The sequence below is a fragment of the Borostomias antarcticus genome (genome assembly GCF_949987555.1).
Source record: "Borostomias antarcticus genome assembly, chromosome: 2".
Classification (NCBI taxonomy): domain Eukaryota; kingdom Metazoa; phylum Chordata; class Actinopteri; order Stomiiformes; family Stomiidae; genus Borostomias; species Borostomias antarcticus.
In genome coordinates this window covers 29,628,245-29,643,809 of record NC_140235.1, presented here as the reverse complement: position 1 = coordinate 29,643,809, position 15,565 = coordinate 29,628,245, and positions in this window count along the sequence as shown.

The window sequence follows — 15,565 nt, the reverse complement described above, 5'->3', positions numbered from 1 at the left end:
AATGAGCGGCTCATCCGCCTCCCCCAGGCTTGTTATTTGGAGGTTATTTCAACATCCGTTCCCCCCCCACTCCATGGCCATGGGGGGGGGGGGGGTTGAAAGGTGAGCCGGGGGGGGGGGAGTAGAGGGAGGTACGAGATCTCCGAAAGTGGCGTCGGAGGGGGGGAAGGGCACCCACCTGGCTGATGGTGCTCATGGCCCTCATGTAGCTCTCGTTGCGTGAACGGAACTTGGGCGAGGCCAGCAGCCCCGCCGGGTCCAGGCTGTCCAGGCTGCGGTTGATGGACACCTCGCTGACCGCCCGCAGGTAGCTGTGGCTCCGGATCTGCAGCTTGGGAGAGTGCTCCGTGGAGATCCTGGATGGAGGGAGAGAGGGATAGAGAGAGAGAGGGAAGGAGAGAGAGAGAGAGAGAGAGAGAGGGAGGGAGAGAGAGATAGAGAGAAAGGGAGGGAGAGAGAAATAGAGAGAGAGAGAGGGAGGGAGAGAGATAGAGAGAGGGAGGGAGAGAGAGAGAGAGAGAGAAAGGGAGGGAGAGAGATGGAGAGAGAGAGGGAAGGAGAGAGAGATAGAGAGGGAGGGAGAGAAAATAACAGAGAGAGAGACAGATAGTGAGAGAGAGTGAGGAGATAGTGAGTGTAGCAGTCCCTCGAATGAATTATAGTCTTGACTGATGATCACAGATTTATTTGCATGTAGTAAGCAACGAAAACCACCGTAAGAACTTTATGCTTCTTCGGGGGGTGCTAAACTGTATACAGAAAGAGGATTTCTCGTTCTCACACAAGAGCGCAATGACTCATCATTTTACATTCTTCTCTCTAGCTGAACTCGGCGCGCGACTGCACTTATACACGCTTTTCAAAATAAAGGTCACGTTAACTCAAATACAGGAAGTGATTCCACAAAAGTCTAAATACATAGAAAATATGTAGGCCAATCACACAGTAGAAATGAGATCAATTAGACATAGGCAAATTCCTTTCTGGGACTCAATAAGATTAATCAATAAGAAACTAAAATATATCCTTTACAGTGAGAGAGAGGGGTTGAAAATCTGTGCATACATGGAGCAAAAGTAACGAGAGCGAGAGACAGAGAGAGAGAGACAGAGAGAGAGAGACTGTGTGTGTGTGAGCGCCTCCACCAGAACGACCTCCTAGACCCCCACCAGTCCGGGTTCAAGGTTGGTCACTCGACAGAGACCGCCCTCCTTGCAGTGACGGAGTCACTCCATGCCGCGAGTGCGAACTCTCTCTCTTCTGTCCTGATACTCCTAGACCTGTCAGCAGCATTTGATACGGTAGACCACCAGATCCTCCTCTCCACCCTCGAGGAGAAAGGCGTCGCTGGCTCTGCACACTCCCTGTTTGCATCCTACCTGACGGGCCGCTCCTAACAGGTGACATGGAGAGGGTCGATGTCGGAACCGCGTAGTCTGACTACGGGGGTTCCACAAGGGTCTGTCCTGGGTCCTCTCCTGTTTTCCCTCTACATTACATCTCTGGGCTCTGTCATTCGCTCGCATGGCTTCTCCTATCACTGCTATGCCGATGACACCCAACTGGTCCTGTAATTTCCCCCTTCTGATACACAAGTGGAGACACGCATAGCTGGGTGCTTGGCTGACATCTCGGAGTGGATGACAACACATCACCTGGACAAGACTGAGCTGCTGTTCCTCCCGGGGAAGGGCTGCCCGCACCGGGACCTGGCCATCACCATTGAAGACACAGTGGTGACCCCGACTCGGACTGCGAGGAATCTGGGTGTGACCCTGGATGACCAACTGTCGTTCTCCGCACATGTCACATCCGTCACACGCTCCTGCAGATTCATGCTCTACAACATCAGGAGGATTCGCCCTTTCCTCACTGATGAAACGTCGCAGGTGCTCATCCAGGCCCTGGTCATCTCTTGCCTGGACTACTGCAACTCCCTCCTTGCTGGGGCCCCGGCGTCAGCCATTAAACCCCTGGAAGTTGTCCAGAAAGCTGCTGGCTCAAAACTAGTACTACAACGATCCTCCCTCTTAAACACCTATTGCATTTTAGATTGCTATTCCTTCAGCACTAGATTATGCTCTGAGTTACTTGTTTTAGAAAGGAGATGCACTTGTGAGTTCTGGCAAGTAGTAGTACACTGGCTCTTCCTACGTTAAATGCAATTATTGCAGCAAGCTAAATGACTGTAATGTAATGTAATGTAATGTTTGTTTGTGTGTGTGTGTGTGTGTGTGTGTGTGTGTGTGTGTGCGTCTGTGTGTGTGTTAGCGCTGGCCATGCACATAATATGGACACAGAGGAGTGAAGAGGAGCACTCGCAGAATATCAGTCCCTTTAGGAACAACACAGGTGTCATGAACAAACAACGTTTTTCCTAAACACAAACAAGGCATTTATAACATTTTAGATTCCTTGGACAGGAAGAAGTCCTTAAAAAAAGTGGGACTGGTACGATGCATAATATGGAATAGGTGGGGTTACCTGCTCAAGCTAATGAGATGGCCTTTGTGTGTGTGTGTGTGTGTGTGTGTGTGTGCGTGCGTGTGTGTGTTTACACATTTGTGTGTCTGGTTATGGTGTGTATGCACATGCTTATGGTTGTGTGTGTGCCTGTTTCTGTGTTTACGTGTGTGTGTGTGTGTGTGTGAGAAGAGGGCGGAGAAGTATCCATCTCCAGGGTAGCTCTCACAAACATATGCATGCACACACACGCGCACACACACACACACAAATGTGTACACACACACACACACACACGCGCACGCACACACACACACACACACACACACACACACACACACACACACACACACACACAAAGGTCACCTCATTACATCGAGCAGATGGACTATCACTCAGCAGCTTCACACCTGTGCAGTGTCTGTGCGTGTGTGTGTGTGTGTGTGAGAGTGTGTGTGTGCGCACGCATGTGTGTGTGTGAGCGAGAGATTGAGACTGCAGCACTGAAGCTCTCTGTGGCTGCAATGACCATAACATGTGATCAACACACAAGCAAATAAAACCGAATTTCAACAAGACTCGTGAACACACATGCACCCACGCACACACACGCACACACGCACACACACACACTTATGACTCTTTCCCTCCAGGTCCCATCTGCCTTAATTATGCACGCCCTCCTTAAACTAGGCGCAGTTAAAAAGAAAATTCTGCAAACCACACACCTCTGCTGTTCTTGGGTGTAAACAGGATGCTCAAGGGTTGTTCTTGGGGTGTAAACAGGATGCTCAGGGGTTGTTCTTGGGGTGTAAACAGGATGCTCAGGGGTTGTTCTTGGGGTGTAAACAGGATGCTCAAGGGTTGTTCTTGGGGTGTAAACAGGATGCTCAAGGGTTGTTCTTGGGGTGTAAACAGGATGCTCAAGGGTTGTTCTTGGGGTGTAAACAGGATGCTCAAGGGTTGTTCTTGGGGTGTAAACAGGATGCTCAGGGGTTGTTCTTCGGGTGTAAACAGGATGCTCAAGGGTTGTTCTTGGGGTGTAAACAGGATGCTCAGGGGTTGTTCTTGGGGTGTAAACAGGATGCTCAAGGGTTGTTCTTGGGGTGTAAACAGGATGCTCAGGGGTTGTTCTTGGGGTGTAAACAGGATGCTCAGGGGTTGTTCTTGGGGTGTAAACAGAATGCTCAGGGGTTGTTCTTGGGGTGTAAACAGGATGCTCAGGGGTTGTTCTGGGGGTGTAAACAGGATGCTCAGGGGTTGTTCTTGGGGTGTAAACAGGATGCTCAGGGGTTGTTCTTGGGGTGTAAACAGGATGCTCAGGGGTTGTTCTTGGGGTGTAAACAGGATGCTCAGGGGTTGTTCTTGGGGTGTAAACAGGATGCTCAGGGGTTGTTCTTGGGGTGTAAACAGGATGCTCAGGGGTTGTTCTTGGGGTGTAAACAGGCTGCTCAGGGGTTGTTCTGGGGGTGTAAACAGGATGCTCAGGGGTTGTTTATGACTGTGGGAAAACCAGCGACCTCAGCGTGAACCCTGACCCGCGCTTACAAGGCAGCTCTTTCAGATCCGCCAGATTAGACCTGAAGTCAAGGCGGTGTCATGGAAACCCCTTTTTACCCATGCTCCCCTCTGACTTGATCCATCCCAGTGGGACGGTGTACAGCGCGTTATTGAGTCTCTTCTGAATGCCCTGCCTGTAATCATGGCAACCGCAATGGGGGGGTCACGTCGTCCTGTGTCAAGCCACGACCGACAATGGCGTGCACCCTCCCTCCTCCTCCTCCTCCTCCTCTCATCTTCTACTTCATTACATTCATTACTTGTCTCCCTCCACTTTTCTCTACTCAGCCTCTTTCCCCCTCCTCTTCTCCTTCTCTCCCTCTCTTCGTCCTCTCCTCCGTTCGCTACAGCTTCGTCTCGCCTCTATCCCACTCCCTCCCTCCTCTTCCTCCAACGCCGCTCGGCTCCGTCAAATCTGGGCCACAAATAAACGAGTTTACCTAAAAATAAACAGGAGCTACTTGGCTATTTGTCAGCGTCAAAACGGCCGTCATTCTCTTCATCCGAAGCCTCGTCGTCCTGATTCGATAAGCCCCGTTTGATCAAGTCTGAAGAGACGTCGGGGTTTGCGTCGCGTCGCACAGCGTCAAGTAAACACGTCATAGCCGCCTTGTTGAGAATTAGCCAACGTGAACAAATTAAAGGAGCTCATTTGTCCTGACACAGATTTTGTAATATAACGGAGATGAAGATGAGAACGCAGACTAGGGATCAACCGGACGCCGTCTCCCAGAAGCGTAGCAGCGTGAGAGCTGCTCAAACGCCCGTCTTTATCTCTGTCGAGCAACAGCGTTTTCTTTGTTTCCCTTGCTCCCGTCAGCTGATGGCGGTAGACCCCGGGCCAATTAAAATCATTCACTGTCTTTGCGCCGCATCACTCGTACGCAATTTTGGCGGCGCCCGAAGGGGGCGGAGACGTCGGTATTCCTGTCAGGCACTCGTCTCCGCGTTTCACCGCTTAATCGCTTCCGGTGGCCCAGCGCGGGTCGGCGCCATTTCTGTTGGCTTCACCGGCGCTAAAAGTTTCATGTCTGACGACGCAGTGTTGAAATCAAGACCTCGTACCGTGATAGTTGCTCTGTGCTTAGGAGGTGGGCATGGCATTAGGAGAATACATATGAGGGATGCATAATTAACTGATTGTGAGATGAAGGAATATTAAGTTCAAAGTTCTCACTTTGTGGTTCGCAAAACTCCACGAGTTGGCCCATTTAATGAGCAGTTTATCCCATTTATCTTGAACCTGTGATGTAACCATAGTCTCTGGAAAGTCTGAAATGTAGGCTACTTGCTATGATATTCCTCGCAGGGCTTTCACACTGTTAAATATTTCATGAACACACACAGCGCGACAAATTTGTCTCACCCTCAACATAAAAAAGCACTTTCTGACAATTATTCAAATGAAACATCCAGACCTCCAAATTGAAAAACAAAATATTTCTTCTCTGAGAGGAACACGGGTTGACTGAGGCGACAGGCTCAGGGTTGTCTGAATGTCTTCAGATGTAAATGAGGCCCAATCCACAAAGTGTGGCCATACATCACTTATTTTCAATCAGTGGTGAGCGCGCTAACTGCCGGAGCGTACAAACGCGGAGACCAGGCAAGGAGAGAGAGTGAATGGAATCAATTGGAGTGTATATACGGAGTGTGAACAGAGGACAGGAAATCACACAGACTGTGGGTCACCAACACAAACAAAACATGTCTTTGAGACGCCTGCTCTGGTTATCTCCACACACACACATACAGACACACAGAAACGAATGAACACACAACCACACACTCACACGCACTCACAAATGCACGCACGCACACACATACATCCCCCCGCCAACACACACACACACACACGTGGAGCGCTACCACTCACTGGAGCGTGGTCATCTCTGTGAGGGAGGGCTGCGTGGCCTTCAGGTAGCTGGCCCTCCGCGCCTGCGCCTTGGGCGACGGTTTGGGGCTGCAATCCGACTCGCCGCTCTCCTCCTCCGCCATGGCGCGGATGTAGCTGCCGCTGCGCATCCGACGGCACGGGATCTCCTCCCCGCCCGGGGGGGCCAGGCCCCCGCCGCTCCACTCGTCCTGGGGCACCTGGGGGGGGGGGGGGTTGGGAGAGGGATGAGTACCCTGCCTGAGAGCAGACGTCGTACCCTGGCGTTTTGATACTGAGACTACGTGCGCTGCTGCTACCGCTCTAACGGGACCCGTCCGCGGATCGGGGCGGCTCTAGAGACGGCCGGGATCTGTTTTTTTTTTTACGGACTATTCTGATTGGTTGCTTCCGACCGCACCGTCAGGGCGTGGTGGAGACTGGAGGGGCTCCTCTGGTGACCCTCTGGTGACCCTCCCGCTGTGCGCGGCATATCGAACGCGGGGAGTCAACGGGGCCCGGCTAAACGACGCACGATGCACTCCGACCCCGACTGAGTCCGTTTCACACAATCTAATGGACGTGTAAAGAGAGAGGCAAGAGATACCTACCTACTCTTCCCCGGAAGAGAGAGAGAGAGAGAGAGAGAAAGAGGGAGAGAGAGAGAGAAAGAGAGAGAGAAAGAATGGAGGTTTTGTTCAGCATTAGCATAGCCACTGGTCTCTAATGTGAGAATGGCTTTTAAGGCGTCAGAGAAAGAGATCAGATGGAGAAAGAGAGAGAGAGAGAGAGAGAGAGAGAGAGAGAGAGAGGGAGAGAGAGAGGAACAGGAAACAAGTCTGAATGAGAGAGCGTAGAGAGAGAGAGAGAGAGATAGAGAGCAAGTGACACAGAGAAAGTCTGTATGAGAGAGAGATGGAGAGAGAGAGAGAGAGAGAGAGAGAAAGAGAGTCTGAATGAGAGACAGAAAGTTTGTATGAGAGAGAGACAGAGAGAGAGTCTGGAGGAGAGAGACAGAGAAAGTTTGTATGAGAGAGAGAGAGAGAGAGAGAGAGAGAGAGAGAGAGAGAGAGAGAGAGAGAGAGAGAGAGAAAGAGAGTCTGGAGGAGAGACAGAAAGTTTGTATGAGAGAGAGACAGAGAGAGAGAGAGAGTCTGGAGGAGAGAGACACAGAGAAAGTTTGTATGAGAGAGAGAGAGAGAGAGAGAGAGAGAGAGAGAGAGAGAGAGAGAGAGAAGAGAGTCTGGAGGAGAGAGACACAGAGAAAGTTTGTATGAGAGAGAGAGAAAGAGAGTCTGGAGGAGAGAGACAGAGAAAGTCTGTATGAGAGAGAGACGGAGAGAGAGAGACAGAGAAAGAGAGTCTGAATGAGAGAGAGAGACAGGGAGAGGGAGAGAGAGAAGGAGAGAACGAGTATGAGAGATAGACAGAGAGAAAGTCTGTATGGGAGAGTGAGGGACGGAGAGAGAGAATTAGAGAGAGAGAGAGAGAGAGAGAGAGAGAGAGACAGCTAATGAGAGAGACAGACAACGAGGGCAAGAGCCTGAATGATGGAGCTGCCAGAGAATCATTCACTGGCCCAGTAACTAGGGAACCGAGGCGACCTTGACGTCAGGGGCAACGAGTGACGGAGAGGATCTTGGGAAAGCTCGGAGACTCGGACGTCATCGATGTCTCTCGTCGTTTGAAAACAAAGGCGAAGGCTCTGACTGAGGTAAGAGGGCACCTTCCTCCCCCTCTGTGTAGTGGCTCGTTCTGGAGAGGATGTTGCTACGGCAGAGACGGCATCTCTCCTTGATCTTTTTGCTTTTCTCAGCTACTGCAATGCCTAGCTGAAAAAGACCCCTTGTCAAAGGTGCCTATAGTTGACTTTAATGGACGTGCTCTCTCTCTCTGTCTCTCTCTCTCTCTCTCTCTCTCTCTCTCTCTCTCTCTCTCTCACACAAGTTCTTCATTCTTTGGCTCTGGCTCATTCCCTTCTGTTCTCTTCCTCCGTTTCGTAATACACTCCATCTTTCTGTCATTTCACTCCCCTTCTGGCTACGCCCCCCCCCACCATACTCCCTCTCCTCTCTCACTCTCTCTCTCTCGCTCCCTCTCTCCATCCCCCTCTCCTCGGGGCCCTGTTTGCAGTTAACAGCGCTGTGAGGGAACGCATTTAAGATGAATAATTTATCTCTTTCATCTTTCAAACAAACACAGAATGGTGGAAACACAGGGCCCAGGGATATGTGCTTCTCTCCTCCCTCTCTTTCTCCCTCTCTCTCTCTCCCTCTCTCTTTCTCTCTCCCTCTCCCTCTCTCCCTCTCTCCCTCTCTCTTTCTCTTTCCCTCTCTCTCTCCCTCTCTCTCTCCCTCTCTCTCTCTCCCTCTCTCTCTCATCTCACGTTAGCTCCTTCCCTGAACGCCATTGCGAGATAACACAACACGCGGGGTCCATACCCGGGCATTGAACCAAGACTCCGCCCCTTATCAAAGCACCGTTGTCTTAGGCCAAACCGCGTTAGCATTTTCGAGCTCAAGGCTAGGCGCTCGCTCTCCCCAAATAAGATTTCACGGAGCCGTTTCCGGTGCCGATGGCTCGTACCGGCTACTTTATGCGCCTATACGCGCCGCCGGCGCCAGACACCAAGCTAGGACGTTAAATCAGCTTAAAGTGTAATCCAATATGGAGGAAGCGAGACCCTAGCTGCGGGCTACGGCTATAAACACGCCCCGAGAGAGACACGGTTCTGATCTCCCATCCAGACCACGTTGCTGTTCCTTCCTGACTCGCCTGCTGCCCTATCTGCTTTCTTCTCGTGTGAATCCAATGGAAAGAAAATATGCAGACTTGCGCCACAACAGCGCCCAGGATGGAGAGGAAACGTCCCGACCACATGCGCGGACGGACGGACACGGAGCAACGCCGACGGGATGGCGTCGCCATGCGGGGGGGTGTCGCGGGAGTGGATGATTGGCGGGACAAGGGGAGGAGAAGCGTTCTCATCCTTCACTCGGACGGACGCCCTTAGAGAGCGTTCGATAGATGGGAGCGAGTGAGAGTCTGCCCCTCCTCCTCCTCCTCTTCCTCCTCTCCTCCACTCTCACCCACAGGACGCATGCGGGGACCTCACACACACGCATGCACACGCACTGTAAACGCACACGCGCATGCACACAAACACGCTCGCGCGTACGCAGGATGGAGCGAGGCGTGGAGGAAGTGAGGCGGCAAATGCAAACACTTGGGGGGCGGGGCCGGCGGGCGTGGCGGCGGCGAGCGTACCTGTAGAAAGTGGCATGTGCGGCCCTGCTGGCACGCCCCGGCCTTGACCAAGGCCTTGTCTACGTTGACCGAGGCCTTCTGGTAGACCTCGCGCGCCCTGCTCACCGTCAGCGTGGACGACCACAGGCTCTTCTTCAGAAGCTGGCTCCCGTCCAGCCCGGCGTCCAGCCCCCCCCCCCCCCACCGGCGTCGTCATCGTTGCAGCCGCCGCGCACGCTGAACACTTGACGTCGTTGTTGCTGCGCGACGTCCGGAGCGAGTGGGCGGCGATGGTGTTGTAGGACTCCAGGAAGTACTGCGACTGCGACCTGTCCGGGTGGCGGCCCATGGTCATCACGCCCGACGGGGGCGCGCCCTGGCGGTGTTGGTGGTGTTGGTGGTGTTGGTGGTGGTAGTGGTGGTGGTGGTTGTGGTGGAACAGGCACATCTCCCGGTCCAACGTGTCGTCCGAGCTCCAGTAGCCGGACGTGGCCGTGCGCATCTTGGGCTCTGACTTGCTGCGGTCCTTGCTCTTGCCGCGCTTGCAGGCGTGCCTCAGCGTGCCCTGGTGGGAGGGAGGGTCGTCCGGGCTAGCCTTGCCCCCGTTTGTCCGGCCCCCACCCACGCCCCCTCCTCCTCCTCCTCCCGAGGAGGGCCCCTCCAGCGAGTGGGACTTGGTGAAGAGCTTCTGGACGGAGTGGACCAGGTGGCGGATGCGCCCGGGGCTGTCGCTGCGCTGGTGCCCCGACGCCGCCCGCTTGTACTGGAGGGTGTGGTAGCCGTCGCGTCGCACCGGGGCCTGCTGCTCGAACTGCTCCAGCAGGTTGGAGGGGATGCGGTTGTTCCCTCCTCCTCCTCCTCCTCCTCCTCCTCCTCCGACCGCCTTCCCGGGGGCCCCGCCGGCGTAGGGCACCACGGCGCCGACGCACTCCCCCTTGAGCTCGTGGTGCGAGCTGTAGTGCCTCCGCGGGAAGGTGCTGCTGCTTCCGCCGCCGCCGGCGTCGCCACAGGCCCCGCCCTCCGACTGAAAGGAGCTCCGCTGGGCGTAGTAGGGGTGGTCGGCTGGGTGGGCGTCGCCCGGGTCGAGGAGGCGGGGCCGGCGGGCGGCGGCGCGCAGGGCGGCGGCGGCGTCGTAGGAGGGGTCGCAGGTCACGGTGTGGTGGTGGCTCCGGCTGCTGGTCAGCCCTTTCATCGTCATGGCTGGTGGGGGAGGGGTCTAGAGAGAGACCGCTAGAGAAGGACTTCAGAAACTAGCTCTGGGGAGAAAAGCACAAGAAGAGACAGACAGACAGAAAGAGGTGAGACATATGGAGAATTACAAACAGCACCTCACAATTATATATATATATATATATATATATATATATATATATATATAATATATATATACAATACATGGACAAAAGTACTGGGAGACCTACACATTACAACTACAGGAGCTTTTATGACATCCCATTCTAAATTCATAGGCGTTAATATGGAGTTGGTCTCCCCTTTGCAGCTATAACAGTTTCCACTCTTCTGGGAAGGATTTCTACCAGATGTTGGAGAGTGTCTGTGGGAATTTTTGCTCATTCATCCAGAAGAGCATTAGTGAGGTCAGACACTGAAGTTGGACGAGAGGGCCTTACATCACCAAGAGCAAGTAATAAACTATATGACAAGACTTATCTCCAAAATGTACTTATGGCGAGTCAGACTACTTTAGTAAATGGTTAAGCTCTTAGATGCTGGTTTAGAAAGGAGATGCGCTTGTGATTTCTGCCAACTACCGACGTTGAATGCACTTATCATGAGTCGCTTTTGGATAAAAGCGTCTGCTAAATGACTTTGATGTAATATTTGGAAAGCACAATAACTGTGCTAATCTGAGGAGAATGTCATCGGGCACGCCGGCAGAAGTGAACGTGCAGCCTAAGGGCGGATTCATAGTCGAAGCAAACTACATAAGCGCACGCAACGCAAGCTTCGCAAGGCCACGCAAGATCTCGATGCGTCCTTGCGTGTGTCATGCCGAAATTTGTCACTTGACGCAAGCAATAGTGCAATTCCTTGTGTTTCCACAAAACAAAACACAGAACGCAAGCTCTCGAGTCATGTTGGAGCTTGCGTTCACAACGTAGCTTGCGTTGTTTACGTTGACTATGAATCAGGCCTAACTGTGCTAATCTGAGGAGAATGTCATCGGGCACGCCGGCGGAAGTGAACGCGCCGCGTTGTTGACAGACTCAGAGACTCGTCGTTTTAGTCCTCCAAAGTTCCAAATGAGGTCGCCGAATATAGCAAGTTTGGCATGCGGTCCCTGACCTTTGAACCTCTCCACCAGTTTTACTTCCCACACTTTATTTGCTCTAGTGGATTTGATTTCCCCAGAGATAGAGAGCGAGAGAGAGAGATGGCGGGAGGGGAGTGAGATGAATAAATTAGGGAGTGTTGCATCAAGGGTAGTTCAGTGTTATCTACAACTCTGGCGCCGGCTATATTTGTACACTGCATTGTTCTTGCAAAGAGGAATCAATTTAACTGAACAAAATGAAAGCAGGCAAGCAGTTGTTGGCGAGGCGTGTTCCCCTCTCAGTGGAGCCCCGGGCAGATTCACACCACAGAGCAGATCTGTTGTTGTGGTGGATGAACCAATCTGAGCTGCAAAAAGGCAGAGAGACGGTAGGAGAAAGAGCCGAGCCCTCAACTACCCCCCCCCCCCCCCCCCTGCACACCCCATCCGACCAACCCCACGCCACACCACGATGATCCCAGCCCCACCAGACCCCCCCCCCCAGACAAATCGAGCGCTGAGGCCCCCCGACGGCTCCCTGAGCACCGCCGGGCAGCTGGGGGGGGGGGGCAATAACGGGCCCATCCCTTCCCTTCCGCTGTGACATGAAAAACAATGGTATCATCAGGTCCCCTAACTCTGCCTCCCTCTCTCTCAACCCCTTGCCCCCACCCCGTGGCGTGCGCGTGGTGAGCAGATGCTGAGGTCGCAGTTCCAAACCGAGCTGGGGGGGGGGGCTAACGAGACAATAACAAGAGCCAATACACCGCCCCCCCCTCCCCCCGCCCCCCCCCAAGCCCGCTCACACTGTTCCGACAGAGCAGCCGGGGGCTCAGCGAGCAGAGGGAATTCATTACTGAGATTTATAACGCGGGCACTACCGCAGGCCAGCGACGGGGTGGGGGGGTGAGAGGGGGGCCAAGCAGCCGAAAGCAAGAAGCGAACAGCCGACTGGAGAGATGAGAGGAGAACAGGAGTGATACACTCTCCAGGCCTTTACATGCTAAGTACAAGCTAAGCTAGCGCGGCGTATATACCGCGCAGTATGGCTGTACATACTGAGCGAGTGCGTACTGCGGACGCTGTCGTCTACGCGGACGGTAGAATAAATTAGTTAAAGCCGCCGGTGTGCGAACATGACATTTCCATTTCTGCACACGGCTGACAGATCAAACCTCGCCTGGAGAGAATGTCTCGGGCTCGTTACGGCCGGTCTGTTCTCTTCATGGCGAGGATATTAATGAGAACACAGAACACAATGTGTACCTTTGGTCTCGGCCTTCACACTAGCTCCTCTGGCTACGCGCGTAGAGAGAAGTGACCAGCAGGATAATGAAGCATAGATATACAGTAGACATGATGCACATAACACAAAGATATATATACACACACACACACACACACACACACACACGCACGCACACACACGCAGCAGCAGCAGCAGCAGCAGCAGAGAGGACACTTAAAAAAACAAAACAGGACCATGTCCAGCTTGAACATTGTGGTCAACTGGCAGAGTTTCCCTTCCTGGACCCGGAGGCACCGAATGTGACCCGGACGAAAGGGCTCGACAGCAGCTCGATTATCAGCCAGGTAAAGGTGTGGAGGACGCTAAGCTCTTCATCTTGGATACTGTGTACAAACACCTAGAAACACCTGGAGCTCATGCAATACTTTTATTTGCAGATTTCTCTTTTGCTTTTAACAAAATGCAGCCCCACATTTTAATTGAGAGGCTTGACTCTTATTTCAATCTCCCACACCAGCTTGCTGCTGATTCTAACTTTTCTCACTGAGAGGGTCCAGCAGGTCTTTGTCAATGGACAGATGTCCAATATGTCTATCTCTAACACTGGTTCCCCCCAAGGTTGCGTGTTGTCTCCCCTCTTATTAATTATGTATACGGACAGCTGCAGATCTCTACATGACTACAGGCATGTGGTCAAGTTTTCAGACCACACCGTCCTTGTATCCCTACTGCAACGCTCCGACACTGATCATGGACCTGTACTTCACGACTGTGTGAAATGGTGTGATGATAATTACCTGGACCTCAATGTCTCCAAAACTAAAGATATGATAGTTGACTTCAGACATAACTCCGATCATCAAGCCAGTGTTACTCACGACGAGGATGTCCAGATTGTTGAATCCTACAAGTATCTGGGAACTGTGTTTGATTGTAAATTGAAGTTCAACATAAATACAGAGTCCATTGTTAAAAAAGGTCAGCAGAGGATCTACCTGTTGAGAAAGCTGAACTCGTTTAATGTTAGTGAGAAGATCCTTTTTATGGCTCTTGTATTGAAAGCCTCTTAACATTTTCTTTTATCTGTTGGTTCAGTGGTCTATCCATTAAAGATAAGAACAGCCTACAGAATATAGTCAGTGTGCTCCAAAATAACTAGAGTCAAACAGAGAGACCTGTGTTCTCTCTGGGAGGACCAGGTGGGCCAGAAGGTGAAGAGCATCATTAACCAACCTCTCCATGCTCTGTCTCAGCAGTTTTCGCTGTTACCTTCCAATAACAGGAAGAATAGCAGGAACTGTTTAATTATGCCGGTTAAAAGACCAATAGATGGCTGGACCCGAGCATTCAACCTGACAGCTACAGTACAGCTGACTGGCCCAGTTATGCCCATATCAATGTGGTCAAAATGGCCTTGTTGTCATCCAATTGCACATTCAGCACATACAAATTTGATGCAGATTTCATGCGCCAGATGGTCTGCTTAAATGGTAAATGGTAAATGGACTACACTTATATAGCGCTTTTCCACCTTAGCGGCACTCAAAGCGCTTTACAATGGCCTCTCATTCACCCATTCACACACACATTCACACACCAATGGCGGTAGCTGCCATGCAAGGTGCTAACCTGCTCATTGGGAGCATTTTTGGGGTTAGGTGTCTTGCTCAAGGATACTTCGACATGTGGAAAGTCGGAGCTGGTTCGAACCACTGACCCTTCAATCATTGAACGACCCGCTCTACTAACTGAGCTACAGCCGCCCACATTATGCTTCACATAACCATCTGGGAACTCTCCGTTGGAAACTGTTTGGAAAAGGGCAGGCACTTTTAAAACTACTTGGCAGGTGATTGGATGAACCATCTGTCCATCACCGTCTATCACGGGCTAGCTTCAACCGCTCCTCGCTGTTATCACACCTAAACCCGCCCAGCGTAGCTGTTTGTATTTCAAATTCCTCAGAACCAAGACTGATTGGTGAGATCGTTTTCTGATCCCAGGCTCGTTAGGGCCTTGACAAATAAGGGGGAGACCAGGCCGGAGTTTGAAGGAATAACAAAAAATGAATTTAATGCTAAAGAATGAAAGGTTGAATCTTTACAAAAATAACATGAAGTGTGGAAGTCGGTAAAGATCAGTAATGTAAGTGTGCATTAGTGGATATCATGAGTGTAGGTGTTGTTTGGTGTAAAAAGAAAATGCCACAGACATCTAATTTGCCACAACAAAACAGAATGCGTGCGTGGAGAGAGAGAGCTCGGGGTCACCTGGGGAGCGCAGGACTCAATGACCCCGTTTACACCTGGCATTAAAATGTGTTTTTGGTGATCAGATTGCAATCTGATCATGCTAAACCACATGAAAATACAGGTGTAAATGTGCCCAAAACGTTTTGAGGACGGATTGCGATCCGATCGGCCAAACCACCTCCGGAGGTCGCATTTCGACCATATTTAATATAAGTGTAAATGGAAATGCGTTTTTAATCCACATATCAACAACGTGGGGGGAAATACGTAGCCGTTGGAACGCGCCAGTTCGAGACCAGCAAAGAGCGTGCTTCCATGGCAGCTAGCAAGAAAGCGTTAAAATAGTCCTGGTCAAGGTTGGAGTCCAGACGAGACAAAAGTGTCTACTCTCAATTTGGTCGGACGAAAATATTCAAGCACAAACAGGATGTGACGTTCGATTGTCAGCTGGACAGAGTCGATCGGATCTCAAACGGATCGGGTTGAAGATAATCGAAACGCATATTAATGCCAGGTGTAAATGTAATCAGGCTAAATCATTATCTAGATACGATCTCGATACAAGATGCATTTTAATGCAAGGTGTAAACGGGGTCATATAGGCCACCGGCCTGGCAGGGACCCCACATCACACTGATTGGCCTTCC